Raw genomic sequence first — 22092 nt, forward strand, 5'->3', positions numbered from 1 at the left:
ACTTTCTATTGATCATTTTAAACATACTGTCTCCTAAAGACATATTGCAGGTAAAAATGATGAGAACAAGTATATTTCATTCACAAATGGTTCTTCTCCTACTGAAATTCTAACTTTTTGGAGTTTGTCTTTGCTGATAGCTATGAAGACTTCCTGCCAGTGCCTAGACTGTATTATCTCTGCCAATTCTGTTCAATTAGAGTCTTTGCAAGCCTTGTTCATTGATAAAGGGCCATGGATGTTTTCATCCCAGCAAAGGCCACTGCTCCAAGTAAAAGTCCTAAATCTTTACACATTGCACAGCAATTAGAAAATTGCTTTCTTGTTTCCCAGTTTGTGACACTCAGTCAGCCTCTGGTGTATTGCAATTGAAATTGAAATGGTTTCTGCGATCCCCTTTATTTACTTGCTATTCCACCCTTCTGGCATAATTACCCATCGTTACCATAAGGTGGGTGAGGTAATACCCTTTACTGGACCAACTTCTGTTGGTGAGAGAGACAAGCTTTTGAGATACACAGAGTTCTTCTTCCGGTCTGGGAAAGCAACTCCCAGCATCACAGCAAAATGCAAGATGGAACCGATTGTTTAGGATAAGTAGTTACAACATATTGTAAGGGGCAATTCAAGGTAGAGTAGCCCGTTAACACCTCTGCACTCATAGAACAAAAAGAGGGGGTTAGTGGATTACAGATTGTTGTAATAAGCCATAAATCCACTCTGTCTCTTCAGTCCATCACTTTTAGTGTCTAGCAGAGTAATGAATTTAAGCTCCTAGTCTCATCTTTTGATTGCACAGGTTTCCTTTGAGGATGTGGACTGATAGGTCAGATATACAGTGATTGCTTTGTGAAGAGTATTCACCCACAGGTGATAGGGTGTTTGTGTCTTTCATTATTTTCCTGTGTGAGTTCATTTGAGAGCACAGTGATAGGTTTCATCCACGTGTTGTTCTTGGGGCATTTAGATATTACCTTGGCTCTCTAATATCCTGGGACCGACTACAACTGAACTGCATACAATATAGTTGCCATAGACCAGGGGTCGGCAACCTACGGAACGCGAGCCGATTTTTCATGGCACGCGGGGCAGACTGAGCTGCTCATCCCACCGCCACTCTGGGGTTCCTGCTGCTGGCTCCTTGCCAGCCGGGGTCCCGTCTGGTCCCACTCAGCACCTGCTGCTGGCCTGGGGGAAAGAACCCCAGGCTGGTGGCGGGCTGAGACCTCAGCTGGCAAGGAGCCAGCAGCCGAAATCCCAGAGTGGAGACAGGCTGAGCTGCTCAGCCCACCCTTGCTCTGGGGTTTCCACCGCCAGCTCCTGCCAGCCGCAGCCCCACTCAGCACCTGCTGCTGGCCTGGGGGATGGAACCCCAGGCTGGCAGGGGGCTGAGACCCCAGCTGGCAGGAGCTGGTGGTGGAAACCCCAGAGTGGTGGTGGTCAGCCCACTGCTGCTCTGAGGTTCTGGCTGCTGGCCCCTTACCAGTCGGGGTCCCCGCAGCCCCGCTCACCTTGCTTCCGGTTGGAGTTCCAGTGCAGGCCCCCTGCCAGACAGGGTCCAGGCTTCCGGCCCTGCTCAGCCCTACCAGCCGCCAGCTCCACTCACCTCAGCTGCCGATCTGGGGTTCCAGCCATTGACCTCCTGCCAGCCAGTTATCAACTGATAACTCAGAAGCCTGTGTGCAGCTTAAAGTATCTAAATAGGTGCCACCGGACACTGGAAAACTCAGCAAGGAAAAGCAAGGTCAAGGATCACACTAAACTAATAAGATCTGCATTTAAATTTAATTTTAAGTAAAGATTCTGAAATATTTTGAAAATCTTCTTTACTTTACATATAACAGTGGTTTGGTTATATACTATAGACTTATAGAGAGACCTTCTAAAAAACGTTAAAATGTATTACCGGCACACGAAGCCTTAAATTAGAGTGTATACATGAAGACTCGGCACACCACTGCTGAAAGGTTGCCGACCCCTGCCATAGACAGTTGTATGGAATTAACTCTGTCTGTAATTTGCATTTAGTTCACTAGAGACTATTTTTTGTGGGTCACCCATAGCATATATCAGTGCCAGTTAGATTACTAGCTATTGCTAATTCAACTGGTGATATGCCTTTCATAATTTCAATTCCAGCAATGTTAAATTGCGTTACATAGGTCAGCATTACAAAGCTGCCCAAAGGAGAAGGGGCTGAGGATAAAGAAATACTAGAGTAATTTCTCAGTTGAAACTGACTCCCTGCTCACTTGTGCATAAGGACGGCAGAATGGTGGTACTGATCACCACCATTCTGCCGCCCTTACGCACAACGAATAATACCATTCAGCTAGACTGTGATTTGGATTGCACTTTTAACCTCTTACTCAGTCTACCCAGACCTTTAGTACAGCCATGAAGATGTAAGAGGGTCTATACTAGTGATCCCTAATGTTTTTACCTCTCGTCCCCTTTTATTCCTGTCCACGCCTCCCTGCCACCCGGACAAGGTTGGAAGCTGCAGCTGGGAGCAGGGCCATGGGCAGGGCCAGGGGCCGGGGCTGGGGCTGGAGTCACGGCCAGGCCGGGAGCCAGGGGTTGAGGCTGGGGGCGCAGCTGGTGGCAAGTCTGGGGACAGGAGCAGGGCTGGGGCCGGGAGCGGAGTCGCAGCTGGTGACCAAGGCTGGGGGCAGGGCTGAGGTTGCAGACAGGGTCTGGAGCAGAGCAGCAGCTGGGCCACAATCGGGGCCTGAGGCTGGGGATGGGGCTGGGGCTGCAACCAGGGGCGGAGCAACAGCCATGCCAACAGCTGGGGCTGTGGCAGAGTGCAGGGCCAGGCCAGGAGCCAGAGGTCGAGGCCGGGGCTGGAAGTGGAGCCATGGTCAGGAGCTAGGGCTGAGGCTGGGGGTGGGTGGGAGCCAGGGCAGAGCTGGGGGCAGAGTGGGGCTGGGTGGTGCTCCTTCCCTACCTCCCATGGGGGCTGGCCTGGGCCCTGCTGCACCCGACATGAAAGTTCCTGCCCACCTAAGGGGACACATCCCACAATTTGGGGCCCACAGGTCTATACATATTATTACTCTATGCCTGGAGAAAATGAGCTGGGAGGAGCCCTGGATCCCACCAGCCACCACTCGAGAGCCAGCATACCCATAAATAGTTATTTATGGTCTATGTTAGCAATAAGGTATTAATCCTCAGAGCAAGAGGGAAATTGTAGACCTTGGGCCACACTTCTTCCTTTGGCATACTCCTGGTGGTGAAACTGCACTTGCTATGCCCTTCTGTTAAATCTAGACCACTTAGGCCAATGGAACCACTCAACATGGAGCAAGGTGCCATTCAGCATGAGTAAAGGTGGTAAATTCAGGCCTTGAACAATCACAGACCAAAATAAGAATTTAATCATGCACATTACCACATCCTGAACTACCACAAAGTCATAGAAATTAGAGATGGAAAATGCCTACTGTACTAGATCATCCAATGTATGCCACTGCCAGTGCAGGATTGTTCCCTTTAGCACATTTTCCAGTAACTGCCCTGTCTAGTTTGCACCATCCCAAGCCATAGGATTTCAGCCACTTCCCCTGACAGATTGTTTTGTTGCCTAACAAATCTTACTGTCAGGGAGTTTATCCTGATATTCAGCCTAAATGTTCCTTTTCTTAAATGAATCCAATTATTTCTACTTATAACTCATGTCACTCTAAATAATTCTTACCCCTCCTTGTTATGAGTGCCCTTCAAAACTTCATAAACTGTTGCACTGCCTCCTTTTAGTTGTCACTTAGTTAAATTACACATATTTATCTTTGCTAATCTTTTCTAATAAATCACATCCTCCAGCTCCTAGATTGCTTTTGTGGCAAACTAAAATCAAATGCAGAATACCATGCATGGGTCTTACATATATTCCAGAGCTCTAATAACTTAAATATGTTCTGCTTCTTTTGACTTAGAATAAATATGCAAGTATTTCAACAGGGACTGCAATGAATTGGCCAGAGTGGTATAAGGTATTATAATTAGGAATAATGGAATAAAATTAAGCATTAAAATTAAGGAAATTTCAGGCTGAATATCAAGATAAAATGTATTAGTGACAAGATCTATTCTATACCATGGAACAGTGTTCAAACAGAAGTTGCTGGAAACCCTATCACATGAATCATTTAACATTTAAGTGCATAAGCATTAAAGAATTTACTGTATACAATAATTGTGCATTGACTGGGGGGGATATATATATTGACATGGGTCATTTAGGTTTCTCATTTTTGAATTGTATGCCTGAAGATAAATAATTGCAGTATAAAACGCCTTAATCCAGATACCATACCAGAAGTATATCTGGTTTAAATGAAAATGATTTAGCAATATATTTCTTAAGCAAAGAGGCACTTTTTTGGTCTTTATTCTTAAATGATTGGCCAATCAGAACTAGAATTTGGGGATAATAAAACTAAATTAATAATGAAAGAAATCAGATCTTGAATTATAAGTAAATCCTATGAAACAAAAGTGTATTTAGGCTGGATTTAAGGAGGGATATAATACTACAATAGACTCATAAATCACTTGGGGAAGGAAGATATGTATCAGAAGAAATAAATGCCAGTCCATGATCATTGGCTGCGCACACTGTATGAGGTGGTGGACATTTACAGATTTTATTGCCTTTCCACCAAGCAGATGTCTTTATGTTTTCCCAGTTTTTCTTCCGGAATTGTCAGTGGCCAAATTATAACATTATTGTTTACAGAGACTTCCTACTACTAGCACAAGAATACAAGGTTTTACTTAGCCAGCTTGCACCTGGAACAGAGATTTGTGAGTAAATATTTTCACTCTGTGTTCCTGAGCGGATGAGAGAGACTGCTGTTCAGACAAGTAACAATTCATTTAGCCCTTTCTTTTTCGCTTTGTCAAAAGATGACCCAGGTGCCTTCTTTAAGGAAAAAAAACTCATTGAGAAACAGACATCAAATATGAGAATGACACGATAGTCAGGCAACCTCTGATATCATTGATTTTTCATTTTTGTGTGTGGGAAGGAAAATCCCATCCCTTGAGACTTCAAAGTGGACTGGACAAAACTCTAGAAAATATATTGTATACGGAACAATCCTGCAATTAGCAAGGGAACATAGTGGATGAACAATAAGATCTTTTTAATCTCTCTGTGTTTGTTTGTGAGAGTTTGATTTGGAAAGAGGAGACACTTTCTTAAATATTTTCTCTCTGTACTTACAACAATAAAAATATAAAAGACTGATCTGAGCTGTGCATACTTTCCTAGAGAAATTAAATTACAAATTCAACCCTAAAATTCAGGCTAGCTTTTCTGTAAGGTTTACAGAAATTCATGTAAACTTTTGAAGAACCTGGTTTGAGTTTTAAAAGAAACCGGGGCTTCATTTTGAGTGTAACTGGGGCTCTGACTTCAAGCATTCATTAGTTCAATGTAGTTTAAACCTGAAAACATGCAGTTTTGGTTGCTTCACTTCCAGTTGTTGCGTCCATTAAGATCAAAACCAAAAGGGGTGTGAGTCCTATGGAATCTAAATTCAAACTACCATGAACACAAATAAACAAGTTTCATGTAGTTTCACTGTTGATTTTTTGCTTCAGTTATATAATTTGAAAAGGTATTTCTTGGGATGCCTGATTATGCAGAAATCTGTGGGGAGTAATGTAGTCTTCCTCTTTGCTGGATTGCTGGAGATAGAAGTTGGAGCTGCTGGAGCTGAGTGGAGATACTCCAAATCATTCTGCCTATGCAGAATAGACCCAAGCACCATGTCTCAGGAAGCACCGGTGGAATGTTCTAAAAGAGAATACCTCATATTTGCTGTTTGCAAAGGAGCTCAGTGTGCTTCCTCCAGCATATGCAGACACATGTTAGTGCCACAGCCTTGCAGGGCTCTTCCCCTTGGGTCTCCAAAACATCACCAGGTATGCTCATTCCCAGCAACCAAGAGAGTGCTGGACCTTACTTTGTGAGTGAAAAATTGGGAGGTCCATTCTCCCTGCTCCTGCTCTCTTCTTTAATGCACCTGCATAAGGGTACCCAAGATTTTTCCCTAAATGTTTTCTGTGGAGTCTAACATTTGAGTTAGAATGAGTTGGGGGGTGGGCTGCAGGAGAGTGATCTACAGTATTTCAGTATTTGTAACTTTTTGGGAGGGGTGTTTGTTTGTTTCTTTGTTTTTCCTCCAGAGGAAATCAGCGCAAGACCTCAATTCGTATTCAGAGCTTTTCCATCTCAATTTTAAGCCAGAGTGGGCAGTGTACACCCAATGCAGAAGCTGAAGTTTACACGGCATATGGAAGCGGACTGGCACACGAGTGAGGTCTATGGTGAATGCACAGTCATCCAGGATTAGGAGAGAAGATCATATAGTCACAGCTGAAATGTTAATGGGATCTTCATCAATTCAAGATCTTTTTCTAGCATAAAGTATGCATGTTATTACCACTTCCATTAACAGGATTCAGTGTTAACACATCAAGGGGAAAACAGACCCAGAGAGTATTAGCAGACATTATCTTGTATTAGTCTCAAATGAACAGTGACAGATAGAGCTGCCGTATGGGCTTTCTTTCAACAGTTTGCAAATGCTGTGGAGAAGAACACAAATCACATAGAAACAACTATTTCATTAAAATACATAATCAAATGGTGGCTGCATGTTTTATGTGTGTGGGTGCAGTCTGATCTATTGTTTAGTATGGTTAGTCTTTTCTATTGACTCACTGTGTGACCTTGGGCACTGAAAATGTGGTTCTACTCTTAACAGTGTCTCAGTAAAAATAGTCTTGTCTCCCCATGACTTACAGATTAAACGTGCTCAGTTTACAAGTGAAAAGATATTTCTTTTAACTGCTACTCCTGTAAATCCAGCCTTCTGAAAGCCAAGCTGGGTTCTGTTCTTCATATACATTAGAGTAACAGTTACCATCTTGACCACCACATCATGGATTGAACTGGTGACCTCCAGAGCTAAAACACATGAACTTCTACAGCTAGGGTTGCAATAGACTTGCAGCCTAAACCGATTGGAGACAAAGGGGAACATGTAGCATACAATCACCACTGGGTTACAGTGACACCAGTAAAAAGTGCTGCAGAGTAAACTAGGGCCTCAGAGTATCTACAAACACCTGTATAGCAAGAACCGGCTGAAACGAAGTGCAAATGTGTATAGATGTCAATTTATAAAGCCGGAACAGATCAGCATGAATGGAGCAGAGAGTAATACAGCTAGAACAAGACCCCAGAATGCAATTGTAATTGCCCCAGGCATTTTGTTTTTAAATATCATATCACCTCCCTCTGCCCAGCACTTCATTTTGAAACCCTGCCCAGGGAAGTTCAAGGAAGATCATCAGTGGCAACAACAGCATCCTGACAGTCTAAGCCAGGAAGTGGGGAAGCAGCAGGCAGTCAAAGAAAATGCTGCATAGCCAGCAGGATTTGGAGCATATCAGCAGGATAAACAGCTTCCCCAGATAGCACTTAGTGCCCAGGACTGAATACTCCAGCCCTGTGTTTGCAGGGGAATGTGGGAACAGGTCTCTTCCTGTTGCAGGTGCTGAAGGACCAGTCTGTCCCTCAGCATAAAAAAAAAGGTAATAATTGGAGATATACCAACCTCCTAGAACTGGAAGGGACCTTGAAAGGTCATTGAGTCCAGCCCCCTGCCTTCATTAGCAGGACCAATTTTTGCCCCAGATCTTTAAGTGGCCCCCTCAAGGATTGAACTCACAACCCTGGGTTTAGCAGGCCAATGCTCAAACCACTGAGCTATCCCTCCCCCCATATTCAGCAGTTGTGATTAGCTGCCCTTCCCCAGATGAGATGGTAAATGGAAAAGGGCAGCCAGTTAGAGGGAGACTTGTCCTATAGATTAAAGTGATTTCCATAAACATGGTAGGAGGTTCTGCAAATCCACAGTCTAGGGGCAACAGCTCTAGAGTGGTCAGATCTTCTTTGATTACATGAAGTAACATTTGATTACATGAAGTAACAAAATGCCACAGTGATTTTGGTAATGGGGACTTAGGCCCCCTAAGTCACACTGGAGCTTTTGAATATGTATCTATTATCTTAAAATTCTCACCTCTGCATCCCACCTATCAGCTTTCATTCACAGCTTTCCAATTGTGTGCTGCACCCAGCCTTCCTTCTGCATCCACCTCCCAGGCTACTGTCTATGCCTTGCTGCTCCTACTCTCAAACAGCCTGTCTCTCTTTCTCTCTTCTGAGTTTGATCACCTCTGACTTCATGATGTTCATTTTCTGGTTTGCTTGGTGTTATGGAGACCTCTAGTGGGTTGAATGTTGAACTGGGTAACACAATGTCAGCTGAGGCAGGGTGAAGGGAAGGCCCCTGGCAATAGACAGCAAGTAAAGACATCTGCTTATATTACACATTTGTAAGATTGAGGTAAAAGCTGTAGGCCCCAAACTTCTATGACATTGGTCGAACATAGTTCAAGTTACCCAAGTTCAAACGTTGTCACTATCTGATAGCCTTCGTGGTGGTCTGTGAGAAAGAAATTAACAGATCTCAGTGCAGATTATAGCAGGCAAGTTTCCACCTCACATAAACTATTACTATGGTTGTCTCTGCTGATAGTCTCAGGAGGGAAACCAAGGAGTGAATGGACACATTGGGTTCTGCTTAGCTCTGTTAACACTCCTTTTGTGTTTGTTTCTATGAATGATAGCCAGAGTCTTACTGGTATGAACGTTCACAGAATGTGCATTTCAAAGTCACATACATGAGTATTCACAGAAACTGACTCTGACATTTGCAAGCATTCATACGTGAAGCGCTTGAATGCTCATCCAGTTGAGGAACATAAACAATACCATGTGATTTAACTGGCCAATTCACAATGTAAACATTCCCCAAACATTTGCTGAATAATTGTAGATAACAAATAAATTAGTGGAAATCACACTGTGCTCACCAATATTCCAACAGGAGGAAAGAAAATTAAATTTCTCCAGTGCATTACTTGTTACAAACTATTTGTTCAGCCCTCTATATTACCAAGATTTTTCTGCCTCATTCTTCTTCATATGTTTCCTTTCTTTCAATGCAGGAAACAGGAAGATTTTATAGGGATGGTTGATGCCCTTGATGTACTTGCCTGCCGCCAGTTCAGGCACAAGAAGGATGGATTTTTGGCTGGGACTCCCCATCTCACCCCTCCCCCCCTTTTTTTTTAATAGCAGCTTTAACCTAGAAAGACAAAGTTACTAAAATAGAGGATGACTGAATATTACTTTTTCATTGATGGCAGAGTGTTTTGTTATATTCAGACATTTAATTATTTTAAATCAGTGTCTCTTTAATATGTCAACTGTACTTCTGTCTATAAACTGTACATCTAAGGCCAGTATTCTTTTTTTTAATTGTAACATGAAATTTTACTTTGAGCTCAAAGGGGGAGAAATATCATAACTAATCTTCTTCACATCTTTCCTTCTGCTAGATGACAAAACAAGAAACACAGTCTTCCTAGTCCTTTCTGTGTATAGGAAGAGCAATTAACAGGTACATAGTAAGCAGAAAGCACTGTAATACTGGAGAGAAATGTTCATACAGTCCTGTGTGCTTTGCAGAAGCTACAATTTAAATGTTAATTATACAGTTATAGAGCTGAGTGAGTGAAATAGTCACACTGAACCTCAAATATATACCAACTTAATCTTGGGTTGCAAGGTCAATGGTTTTATGAGCCTCAGCCCATGCTCATGAAAATCTGGCAAACATAAACTGTGGTCATTCATAAAGAGCCCCTTCCTTTCCTCCTTGGTTTACCTCCCTCAGTTTTAGTCAGTGGCACCCATCCTTTCCTCTCTCAGCAAAACAGATTACAGGTATTTCCCAATAATCTGTCACAAGGAGGAGGTTCTTGCTTTTTATATTCAAGTGACCACCAGTGAAAATAGGAGATTGATGGTACTGGAGGTTTTCCATGGAGATTTGAATTCATGGCTTTCCATTTGAATGCTCAGCCAACTTTTTTATCCCTTCAGAAACCTCTTTCACATAAAAAGGTGGAACTGTATCTTTACATTGGCAAAAGAAAGTGTGAAGTGAGAGGAAGCCAGCCAAACCCCTCCGTTTATACTTGGCCAGCGAGAGAGAGAGGGTGATAAACACACTCTTTTTCTTGTTACATGATGGAACCTATTAAAATAATGACTTGTGTTTAGAGGAATGATATTGGGGTATTTAGGCCCAAAATGTAGATTTTTATGCAGGGGCAGGGGGAACCAAAACCAAACAAACATAGGAAAAGCTTTACTACACCTAAGATCCAAACCAAGACAAATATATTTCTTTTAATTTATAAAAGAAATCAATCTCTGTCTACTCTTTTTGGAAATCAGTAGTGATCATGCAAATTCAATTACATTTTAAGTCTTCATTTTAAAAAAAATAATGTATTAATAATAACACCAATAAAAAAATGTGGGTGAACTCCTGGCCCCAATGAAGTTAATGGGAGTTTTGACATTGACTTCAATGAGGCCAGGATTGCATCTTGTGTCATTTAAAGATATATTATATGTAAGTTGTCAGCATCCCTTTAAAAAAATAATAAATGCCTCTTGTTGCTTTTCCTCTATGTGCCCCTTGCTTCAGTTACTAGCCCAAATCAATTTAAAAAGAACTCTTTATGGGTTGCACACAAGAACCTTTGAATCAGGCTAAGTATTTAAAAACATGAGACTTGTCAGATAGAGGTTTTTACAGGGTCTGCGCTGCACACAATTGATGTCCTCTAGTTTCATAACTTTATTTCCCTGAAACTCCCAGGTGGGCAGGCTTCATGCTTTGGTTTCCACGAAAATTATGGAAAATTCACACTCTGTGCGTGACCCTCAGGAATTGTTATTTTTTGTGCATGCTCATATCCACTGCAAAGAAAAACCTACATTGACTCTAGTGATAAATCACCATATTACAACCATCAGGGCATTTAATTTACAACTCAAATCATTCGGGACTTGCTGATGCCAGACAGTAATATACTGTCAGTTTAAAAAACTGGATATTGCAGCTCAGAGTGGGATGGGCTGTCAGTCAGCGGAGTGACAAAGTGACAATTTATGGTTTATAAAAATCCAGCAGACAAATTGCAAGAAAAATGCACTTTGACTTCAGCAGCACACTGTGTGGGATATGCCTATAGTGAAAGGACCCAAAAGGGTGGGAGAAAATTACACCTATCAAATTGCAAGACCCTATTTTCTCGCCCTTTTATATATATACGTATTTTATTTAAAAGGTCTGTTTAAAGCCCCTGAGGTTAGAGAAGTTAGTAAAACAAAATGTTTCTGCAGGGCCAGCCCTTTGTGCATTGGTAATGTAGGTATGTAGAGGTAGATAAAGATATTAATGGCGAGATACTCATTTGATATAAATCAGCGTAGCTACACTGAAGTCAATAACTGAGCTTTATAGAAAGCTGCAAGATGGGGTAGGGAGGTTGGTAGATGGATTTCACACCTCAGCCTGCATGTTACTTCTACTGCTTTGAGTAGCCATGGAGGTGTAACAGGCATTCTTTTCCTGGTCTTTGGGACAACAGGAGGGGCATGAAGCAAGCAGGAGGGACAGACATGCACTTGATGACAGTGCCCCAATCCTTAAGAGGTCAGCCAGCTGCAAAGAGGGACAATCCCTCTGCATTGCGCACTGCCCATCTCCTGAGCCATGGCAGCACAGATTGCTGATAGCCAGCCTGCTGGCCGGCCAGTCTACTGCTGCACTTTGTGACCCCTGTAAGAGTTTGAACAGAGTGCAAAGCAGGAGCTAATGCTGTTTTATGAAACTGTACAAAGAAGACCATCCTGTAGAGATGGCTTCCTCCTTCACTTTGCTTCACTGCATGTTATTCCAAGATTTCATTCCTTTGCACAGAGCAGTGGAAGAAGAGTAGGGAATTAAAACAATAGTAATGAATAATTTACCAGTTCCTGATAATTTTTTGTCCTTGTAGAAATAACTTGTTTTAAAATAATGAAATTGGCAAATGATTGCTCCATATCAGACCTGGTCAATACTGGGAAAGGTATTTGCATATTGTGCTTCACAATATTGTCCAATTACTTTGTAATTTAAAAAAAAATGAACAAGATATTGAACTTTGAAAAGCAGCAACTGCACATATGTACAAAGAGTTATGTTTACTGTACTACTTGGAATGTGCATAATTTATACACTTTCAGTCATACAGTGCCCTTTTAGTATTGTTCTGCTCTATTGCATACTTTAATTCACATGCGTTTTCCTTTTAGAGTGAATTTTAGTGCCTGTGAAAGCTACTGGAAAGTGAAGTCCTTTACAGTAACTGCAGAACAAAGCATGTCAGGCAGTAAGTACATGCTTCCTTCCAGTGGATCTCATCCCTGACCTCTAGAGGCTCCATCTCTGTGTCTGAGTGAGAGGGATGTTCTCTTTTTATACTCATTCAGAACTTGCCCATTCTGAGAAGACAGCCAAGGCTGCTAACTGTGAAAATGCTGTTTTTTGTTGTTGTTTTTTTGTTTTTGTGATTTGAATACACATCTACTAAGGCTTGGTCTATATAAGTCACCAATCAGCTGTCAGAAGTACTATTAGAATGATACTTTAGATTAGACCCTTTAATCCAAGAAGGAATATTATTTCTGACTATGGAAGGTTAAACTAAATAGTTAAATTCATGGCCAGGCCTTATGTAATATTTTCCACCTTTAGATTTCAAAGCCATTAACAAGGCTGTTATCTCCATTTCACAGATAGGTAAACTGAGACACATGGAAATAATGTGCCTTTTGCAAGATTTCACAGTGAGTCAGTGGCAGAACCAAATACAGAATCCATGTCACCAGTACCTCCCAAGCCATTGCTCTGTTCACTGGCTCATGCTGCCATCCCTATGAAAATGTTCTAACCATCTCTCCTACTATCTGGCTGATGAATTCTCACGCTGATCTGATGATTTAGGCCCATGGATTTAATCTGTGACCTCAAGTGGAACTTGTCCATCAATATCTGCCTAAACAGATCTCTACCTCACAAAGCTTCTCTGGTCCACTGATTCATTAATATGCACAGTTTATAGCCTCTTTAAATTTTAAAATACAATCAGAGATTTTAAATTCAGTCGCTGGCATAGAAGAAATGATAAAGTTGTGACACAAGATCTACAAAATTCTGGAAATTCAAAGTAAAAACTGCTGGCTGTTGGTGCCCACTCTGCAACAGAGTTAAGGGTTAATTTTTGTGGGTGTGTGGTCTGCAGGGGAGGTGGCTTCTACTGAAGTCAATGGTAGCGGAGCGAGAACTGCTAAAAGTAGAATCAGCTCCTATAGCTTTGATGAATAGAAGAAATTAAAGATTTCAGGAGAAAATTTACAATGAGATATTGGTCCCAAAATAATCCAATGTTTCTTGCTATTGATTTTCATTTCAAGATTTTGGAAATGTTTTATTGAAAGATAATGAAAGAGACAGTTTCTTTCTACTTTGTGCCTTAGCTTTTCAGGGGTACTTGAAATCCAGATCACATTTCCCTCTCTTCTTCTACCAGATCTAATGGAATTTAGTCAGCTCATTTGGATTTAGGGTCCTACAGATTGCAGCTTCACATCAATACTGGTCCTTTCTATTGTGAAATGACTTTTTCCACCTCATTTCATGATAGAAACTTGACAACCATTTTTTTTTCCAATTTTTAACTTCATTTCTTGTATGTCTTTTGTGTGTGTGTGTGTGAGAGAGACAGGGTTTGAAAAACAGATTTTTTTATTCCTTACTCTGCAGTTCTACCATCAAAGTCTCAGGGTTTGCAGATTTTATTCGGGGGGGTCAGAGTTCCACTATTTTCATTCATGCTTAAATTATGGTGACTGTATTTCCCCAAGGGAAAACGGGGACACCGCATGGGGCTAGCCTGAGCCCTCCCCCTATGTGGGGCTGGCCCAAGTCACTCGCCAAGGGCCCCCCCACGCCACCCTCCCCACCCTGCATAGGGCTGGCATCACTGCTCGCCCAAGCTCTGCCTGCCCCCCGCATGCGAGGCTGGGGCTGGTGTCACTGCTCACCCAAGCCCTGCCTCACCTACCTTCACAGGGCTGGCATCACCATTCACCCCCCCCCACACACACACGTTCCTCCTCACCCCACTTTTTTGATGAAAGTGGGCATTTGTCCCACTTGTTCTTGCCAACTTGATCAGTTGTCAAAAAAGTTGGAACAGTGCTTAAAAAAGGGACTGCCCCAGCCAAAACAGGACAGATGGTCACTCCAGTTTAAATAGTTTGCAACTTGAGTGTCTTTCTTAGCATGGTCCAAACTGGCAAGCAATGCATAGCATTAATGATTTCCAACCAAATTTGGTTGCAGTTTTCTGAAATGTACATACCTCCATCCCAAATTTGGGGATGAGCATGGATTTGGGATTTTAGTTCTCTTATTTATAATTATTACAAAATATACCATGACAGTTTTATACAATAATGAACAGAGATTGTGTCAAACTAGACTGGGAGATAGAAGATCTGCATTCTGTCCCTAGTTCTGCAGCGAGTCTCACCTGGGACATAGGAGACTCCACTTCATTTCCCCTCTCTGCCTGATAAGGAGAAGGAACCTAAATACAGGTTTCCTACCTTACAGGTATGTGCCCTAACAACTAGGCTAGGGGATATTCTGATGGGGAGAGCTCTCAATCTCTCCTAATAAATTGTTCTACTGCATTAAATATGCATTGGGCCAAAGTGAGTATAGGGCAGTAGTTAAGGTACTCACCTGAGAGGTGGGAGTTTAAATCCCTTCTCATCAGGCAGAAGGAGAAATTGAACTGGGGTCTCTCATCTCCTGGGTGAGGACCCTAACCACTAGGCTAAAGGTTTATAGAGAGGCTATTGCTGCCTTACCACAGTGAGCCATTTTGCATGTGTAACTGCTATTCCAGCTGATGACTCCAGGAGAGTCCCTGGACTCCCAAGTGAATCCCAAGCAAAGACAGGCACCTCCCTCCAGCCCCCTGAGAGGGGCAAGGCTTAGCACACACCCCTCACATTGGTATCTCCTAATTTGACTAGTTGAGATGGCTCCCTATCTAGTGTGCTGGCTTTTGTGGATCCCATACTCCCCATCTATGATATCCCCAAGGTTTTTGGATTTCAGTGATTTTCAAACTGCATAAAAGTTAGGCAAGTTATTGCAATAACAATTACAAACACTTTGGTACTTAACAGGAGAACCCTTTTAGGACAGAGATACGCCTACCCCTCTGGATATGCTACAGAGATATGCTTCCACCACCACCGTGGCACAAGATATCTATGGGCTGGTAGTGGGGTTACAAAAAAACGTGCTTCCAAATCCTTATTGTGCTGGCCAGGATTTACAAATGCCTTCCAAATATGTGCAGAGCTTTACGAAAGCAGCTGGGCCTCTTTAACAATCATTCGAGCAAGGCAAGTAGTCTCCACTTGTAGTAATGAGCTCATTAAGGGGTATTATAAAGGGAGCCTGAGCAAGGATGAGGATCTTCTTTAGGCAGGAGTGAGGGGATGTGGTTCAGGCTATTCTGTAGGAAAATTGCAAAGGTTTAGATTTGTATGATAGGCTGCTATTTAGACCCCATTTTCTCTCTGCTATAAGAGATCCACTAGACTGGTGCCTATGTACCGTGCTAATGTAATTTGGAGTTTTCTGAATACTGCAAATAAAACCTAGGCCATATGAGAGTGGGTTTACAAGTTGCTCGCTCCCAAACCTTGTGAGGCGTATGCCTGCTGTGCTGCACTGATTCTGCAGTCTCTTTTCATGCTGAAATGTAATGGGTTCTTCTGAATATTTTTCTTTTTACTGATGGCTAGTAAATTAGAATCCTTGCCTCAGTTACATCCTCCTGCCCCCACTAAATCAGGGATATAAAAACCTGTGGGTCTAGGTAATTCTGTAAACATCTCACCTGCATAGATATCGAGGAGGGCAGGTCTCTGAAAATGTGGGCTCTGTGGAGGAGGGAGTTGTGTTTATAACCCCAAACAAAGTTGAGCTTCTAATGTCAGCTTTCTAGATGGTGTTGTTTAGTTACTGCAGGCTTTGATTCACAGCTGGGAGGGTTGTGTGCACTTTACTGTGCCGCTGGGATTGCTGAAATATCACAGGCTGACACATTGATGCAAGCTCCTGAAAGTGATAAAGAAAAATAGTCTGTGGCAAAAGAAAATAAAAGGTGAAGGGGTCATTCCTTTGTTCGCTAAAGTAGAAGAAAGGCAAAAGTCCTACTGATAAGCTTTTGCTGTGTTTTTTATGGGGTATGTAGGCCATAATTCTGTCACAGTTACATAGCAACCACCCTCTAAATGCACCAGTTTAGTAATAATTACAGTGTTTTACAGAAATTGTTTCAACAGAAATGCAAGATATCAGGAAAAAATGGATTTAGTCTCCAAAATTACTGCTTTCTCTTTGATGGACAAAAAAATGGCTATTGGGATGGGGGTAGAACCAGTATTTCCCATCCTATAGCAAATCACTGATAAAGTCTGCTCTGTTACCTCCTGCAATGACCTTATGCTTCCAGCAGACCAAATTATTCGGCACCTAGCCTATTCTGTTGCACAGGTCTATGCTTGGAGGGGCAAATGTAGGTGCTTCTTCAATACAAATAATATTTTGATCCCCAGGGAGATTAGCATAATCTTTGAAGAGTGAGAAAGTTTATGTCCTTGTTTTATCCCACAAATACAGAATCACTAACCATCTGGATATATAAAAGGCTTGTTACTAGTATTTATGCATAGTAATGGATTTAAAAAAATAATAAATAAATGCACATGTGCCACAATCACCTTCTGCAGTGTAAAATAAGGTTGAGACTAGAAGAAGGCCAGAGAGAATAGAGAGAGGATATTTTCGCTAAGTGGATGCATCTGTATGAAACTTTTCACCTCAAACTAGGTAGCCCATCTTGGGAAGGGAAAACATCTGCTAAAAGCTGTTATTCCCCTTCCTCCCACCTTCCAATATTCCAATCCACAGCATCCTAACACATCCCCAGACTAATCTAACCTGCTTAAATGCAAGTCTCTATTGGCCTGCTTTATTCCAAGGCCTGTAGCATTCTAAGGTCTTACTGAGACCCACAGCCCTGCCAGGCAAACATTCAACTCAATGAAAATGGAGTAGAAAAGATCCATGTCTGGATTTACATTTAACTGTCAAGTTTTGTTTGTAGCCTTTTTATTTATTTAAAGTGAATTTAGTGATTTTATATTACACCACTGTGGGCTCAGCTCCGGTTGCTACAGTTTCAAGCTCAATTGAGTGAAAATTGCCTCTGATGCTTTTTTTCAAACGTGGAGACTTTAGGAACACACAAAGTTCCAGGATATTGACCACAGACACAATCACAAGTGCAAAGTCTTATCTGTACTACACATTTTATTAAAGCAATAAGTAAAGTTACAATTACCCATGCAAATAGAAATCCTAGAAGAACCCACGCAAGAATTGTAACTGTAGTCATGCTCACATCCTCAAGAGATTCCAAGGTCTGATGGATCTTTCACCAGATAATCATCCATAGAATGATGATTCCTGCTGTGTTATCCCATGGGGTCATCCTTTGGATCTTCCCACTTTTACGCAACCAGGGAACCTCTTTTTAATGTGTTGTTCTGACCATACCTCATGCGTATGCATGAAGGTTTCAACTCTTTTCATTTTCTGCACTTTTCTTTTTCTGCACTTATTCTTATTAGCATCTATATGCAACATGTGTCTATGGCAACCTGTGGTCTGGACAGACCATTCAAAGATATTACAATCAGATATCTGGTGATCTTGGTCAATACATTGACTCTTGCAACCCATTTTTCCATAACATCACCTTTTGGCACATCTTTTCCAGCAATCTTGTGACCTTACTGACATAGGGTTATTCCTTGGTCACACACTCATGTCAACCATTCTTAAGCCTATGGCCTAGTCTATCTAAGCTAAAATCTTACAGGTCTCAGTTGGTAGGCCTTGTGTTGCAGCCATGCTTTGCTTATATACCCAATATACCCTCATCACTCCTAAATACTTGTCAATCTTACATCTCTATAGACTTACAACTTAAATCTATTTAGCATACATTGATTATGAATGAAATAGCATATGAATTGACCATAACACCACATAACACAATGATAAATGGATAATAAAATGGACTAACTGGCTACATGATTACATCCACCTAGAGACCCTTAATTTTGGGAGTGTAGGACTGGCAAAAATGTAAGCCTATTGGAATCAGTTCATACAAATAAAAGGTCTATGTTCATCTGCAATTTTCATGTTTCATAAGGAGAAATCCTGATTGCAGAATTTTAGAGTCCTTCATTTGTCTGTGCTTTGGCAATGAATACTTTCTCTGAGTCAATCACTGGCAAAACAGCAAATCCCTTTATGAAGCATTTCACCAAATTCTGCTTGAAGAAATGTCAGTACTTGTAGGCTCTTAGATAAATAACAAGTGGATAGTATATATTATTGGCACAATGAAACACTGGTGGTTTTCGTTTTGTTTGCTTGCAATCAGTGAACCATGCCAAATATCCGTTTCTTTGATTGAACATTCCTTTCAGTGAAATTTGCAACATAATTTGAATTGAAAAGGCGATGTTGGAATAATTTGTTAATTACCAGAGTGCTTTGGCAAAGCATCTTCTACAGGAACACTTGCAGAGGAAATGAGTTTCGTTATTTTTTTTAAAGTAATGAGCTTGATTAGCACCTGAAAATAGCAATGCAGGATAGTTGAGTCCAGCTCTTCTCATTTTCTGCCAGGATTTAAATAGAGAATGATACAGAGAAAAGCATTTGGATAACTTGACTTAAACCTATATATCTTTCTGCCTCCCAAAAATCCCTGACTGCCAGTCCATTAGGTAGGGTGACCAGATAGGACGGTCCTGATTTTTGTGTCCTTTTCTTATAGAGGCTCCTATTACTCCCCACCCCCGTCCCGATTTTTCACATTTGTTGTCTGGTCACCCTACCATTAGGTATGGTTGAAGAGCCAGGGATAGATGGGGAGTACAGACACAGTTTTGGGGGGCTTACAAAACCATTGTCAAGGGACAGTGGAGGAAACATGAGCAGATGAGAATACTCAGTATAGCCTGCTAGGTTGTTCCAGAAACTTACCAGACCACCTCTCACCTGTTGACTACCTTTCATATGTACATGAGCAAAATCCAGATCCCCAATCCCAAATATATTGTTTGTTTTCTTTCTTTCCAATCCAATGCCTTATAAGTGTTAACCAATATCATATTTCTAAAAGGCTTTCATGCTTATGCTAATTATAAACAGGTCTCCCAGCTTGCCTTTCACTTATGTCAGGCTTACAGTGAACTTTGTATAACCCCAGTGTATTGTACACGCAGGAACTGTCAGAAAGAAGACGTATGTTTTGTTAAGACTTGCCAACTAATAATTAGTGCTCTGGGTACAGTTTGCACAAATGCCATGGATAATTGGTACAAGTGTCTCTGGACTAGATGCTAGGATAATTGGTCAAAATGTTCTATCTTCCTTGAAAAACAGGTCTGAAAAGAAGATAAGGAAAGGGGTGGAATTGGGGGGCATTTTCTGTTTGTTGTAAACAAAGGGTATATAAATATACTCTCAAGTGTGCTCATATTCTTTGAAACAGATTTGAGCTGCAGGCCTGTTTCCCAGGGAGCAGTATGTATTTTCCTCTGTTTGTGCTGATGTATGTTTGACTACTAAATCTGACTGAGCTGTGTTATCTGACATCTTATCAGTAAAGTAATCGAACTCATTGTAAGGTATCCTAAAGGTAAGGATACAAAAAAGATGCCTACACTTGGTGCCTTTGACAAAATTTAAAACAACCCATTAAAACCCAGCATCTAACCCTCAACTCAAAGGGAGGGAACTTTTCCCTCAGATACTCCCAACACTCTTAAGCATCATTCCCATCAAGCCCTTCCCTCTGCAAATGCTAGCTTAAAAAATCAGGAAAACCCAGGCTATTTATGGCCAGGAATGGAATCTGATTCCAGAGCTCCTCAGAAAATTTTCTACCACTAGCTTCTTCTCTTTTAAATAAAAGGCAGTATGGAGCAGAGATAGAGGCAGTCTCAGCAAAGAGACCAGTGACTGAATGGAGTGTGTGGAGTATGAAATATAATCTTCCCTCTGTAGTGGTGGGCCCTGCAGGTTAGGATAGGCACATTGGCAGGGTAATGTGGAGGAAGTGTATGTGTGGCTGCTGCCTTTGTTGTACCTGTTCTGTGGCTAAAGAGAGGGCTTTGTTTTCCAGAGAAGTTCATCCAGCATCTTTTACCAGCACTAAATTCACTTAAGTGTATTGCTATAAAATATCACTTTAAGTGGAATTGTCCACTGTAGGATATGAGCACTGCAAAGCAGCAGTATAGGAGGTACTCAGCCTTCAGCCTTGGTTCTTATTTGGCACCTGAGTTTGACTAGTATCTGCCAAACATGTGCATACCCTTGAGTATTTTATTCCTCACTTGAGAGCATTTAAATGTTCTATTTTCCTCAGGATGCCATGAGAAGCAATTTGCACTTTTTCTATTAAAAGGGCAGCCTTCAAATGAAAGAGCTATTAAGAGGCTTTGCAGACAACAAAGGATATGAGCTTTCTATGGGAGACCATATAAAAGCTCTTAGATGAGTTCCTGTCTCCACTCCAGTTTTTCTTTCAGTTTGGAGGTACACAGAATTGTACTGAATGTCTTGTTCTAATTCCTCAGTTGCAGTGAATCAGAGAAAATGGAGAGGAAAAGCTTTGCCTCTGAACCAGCAAATTCTACCTATCTCCAGTGCTGTAAATCCTCTCCAGTTGTTAGAGTACTTTTTCCTTAGATCGCTCAGATACTTCATTTTAGCAATGAGTAAAGCTACATGTTACACTATTCTGTCAGTTTCAGCCTTATTGCTTTCACAGCTAGTTGCTGAAATAAAGCACTGATTCCGTGCTAAGTGCCACAGTGCGTATGTAACACTTCCAGGATTAGGGTGGGAAAACAAATAGTACTGGTTCAACTGGTTAAAGTATATTTTTCTAACTTTCCAGGAGAATTTTAGAGCCTGTAATGTAGGCACAATCTCCTCATTGGTTTCCCACCATCACCAAGGATCAGAATCAAGGGGATGATAAAGAGGGAAGCATAGGGTCTGCTATCCTGGATTAGGTCACTAATCCATCAAATTCAGTATCCTGTCACTGACATCAGTAGCAAATTCTATGCAGTTTGGGGAAAAGGAGAAACCAAACTGACTAATGCTCTTCATGGGAGGAAATAAATCCTTCCTGAACCTTGCAATGATCATCTTCCATGCTGAAGCATGTGATTTGATTGCTCTTACCTAGGCTAGTATAAATCTAAACATTATTCGTCATGAAATTGTTTCTCAAAACCAAGACCAAGAGTGCTGCCAAATTGATGTAAAATTCTACCCAGTAAACAGCTTAGTTTTCATGCAAATTGGGGGTTTTGCTTGATTTTTGTAAGGCCTTGTAAAACACATGGAGGACCTGAATGCCTTCAATTTCCATTGACGTTAGTACTTTGCAGGTCTGAGCTCTAAATTAGTTTCTACCTTCTAATGTCAGAGGGGTAGCTTATTCCCATCTAATTTTTCTGTCGTGTAAACTGATCAAAGAAATTGGTACAGATGAGTTGATCTTTCTCTTTGACTTCTGGATTCAGAGGCAGAAATATTGAAGGAATATAATCTTAAATTATTTTAAACCTTTGAAACACAAACTTGTTTGAGTTTCATTTTAATGGAATGTCACCTGGTTCCTAATTAACTGTCTCTTAAACATGGTGCCTGGTGAGAGTTCACTAGTGCACAAGGGCAGAGGCACAGCTGGATGTTGACTGATAGCTGCTGTAAGATAACCGTTTTAAATACAAATGTTAAGCCATGCTTGAAAAAAGGAATTACATCCAACTGTGACTGGCATACAGAGAGAGAGGCAATAGTAGCAGAGTCAAGTGCAGTTCAAACTGTTAACCAATGCCATGGG

General features: G+C 41.4%; 1 long non-coding RNA gene across 1 annotated transcript in view; it reads right to left on the minus strand.

Annotated features, from left to right (window-relative positions):
• LOC120404611 overlaps positions 1–16164 on the minus strand; it is a 39968-nt gene extending 23804 nt beyond the window's left edge. Inside the window, exons 1-2 of the long non-coding RNA XR_005598063.1 lie at positions 15979–16164; positions 8106–8375 (exon numbers count right to left, since the gene is read on the minus strand). This is a non-coding gene — a long non-coding RNA (uncharacterized LOC120404611). The remainder of the gene's footprint in view (positions 1–8105; positions 8376–15978) is intronic.
• Positions 16165–22092: the final 5928 nt, after the last annotated feature.

The sequence above is a fragment of the Mauremys reevesii genome, linkage group 4 (genome assembly GCF_016161935.1).
Source record: "Mauremys reevesii isolate NIE-2019 linkage group 4, ASM1616193v1, whole genome shotgun sequence".
NCBI lineage: Eukaryota > Metazoa > Chordata > Testudines > Geoemydidae > Mauremys > Mauremys reevesii.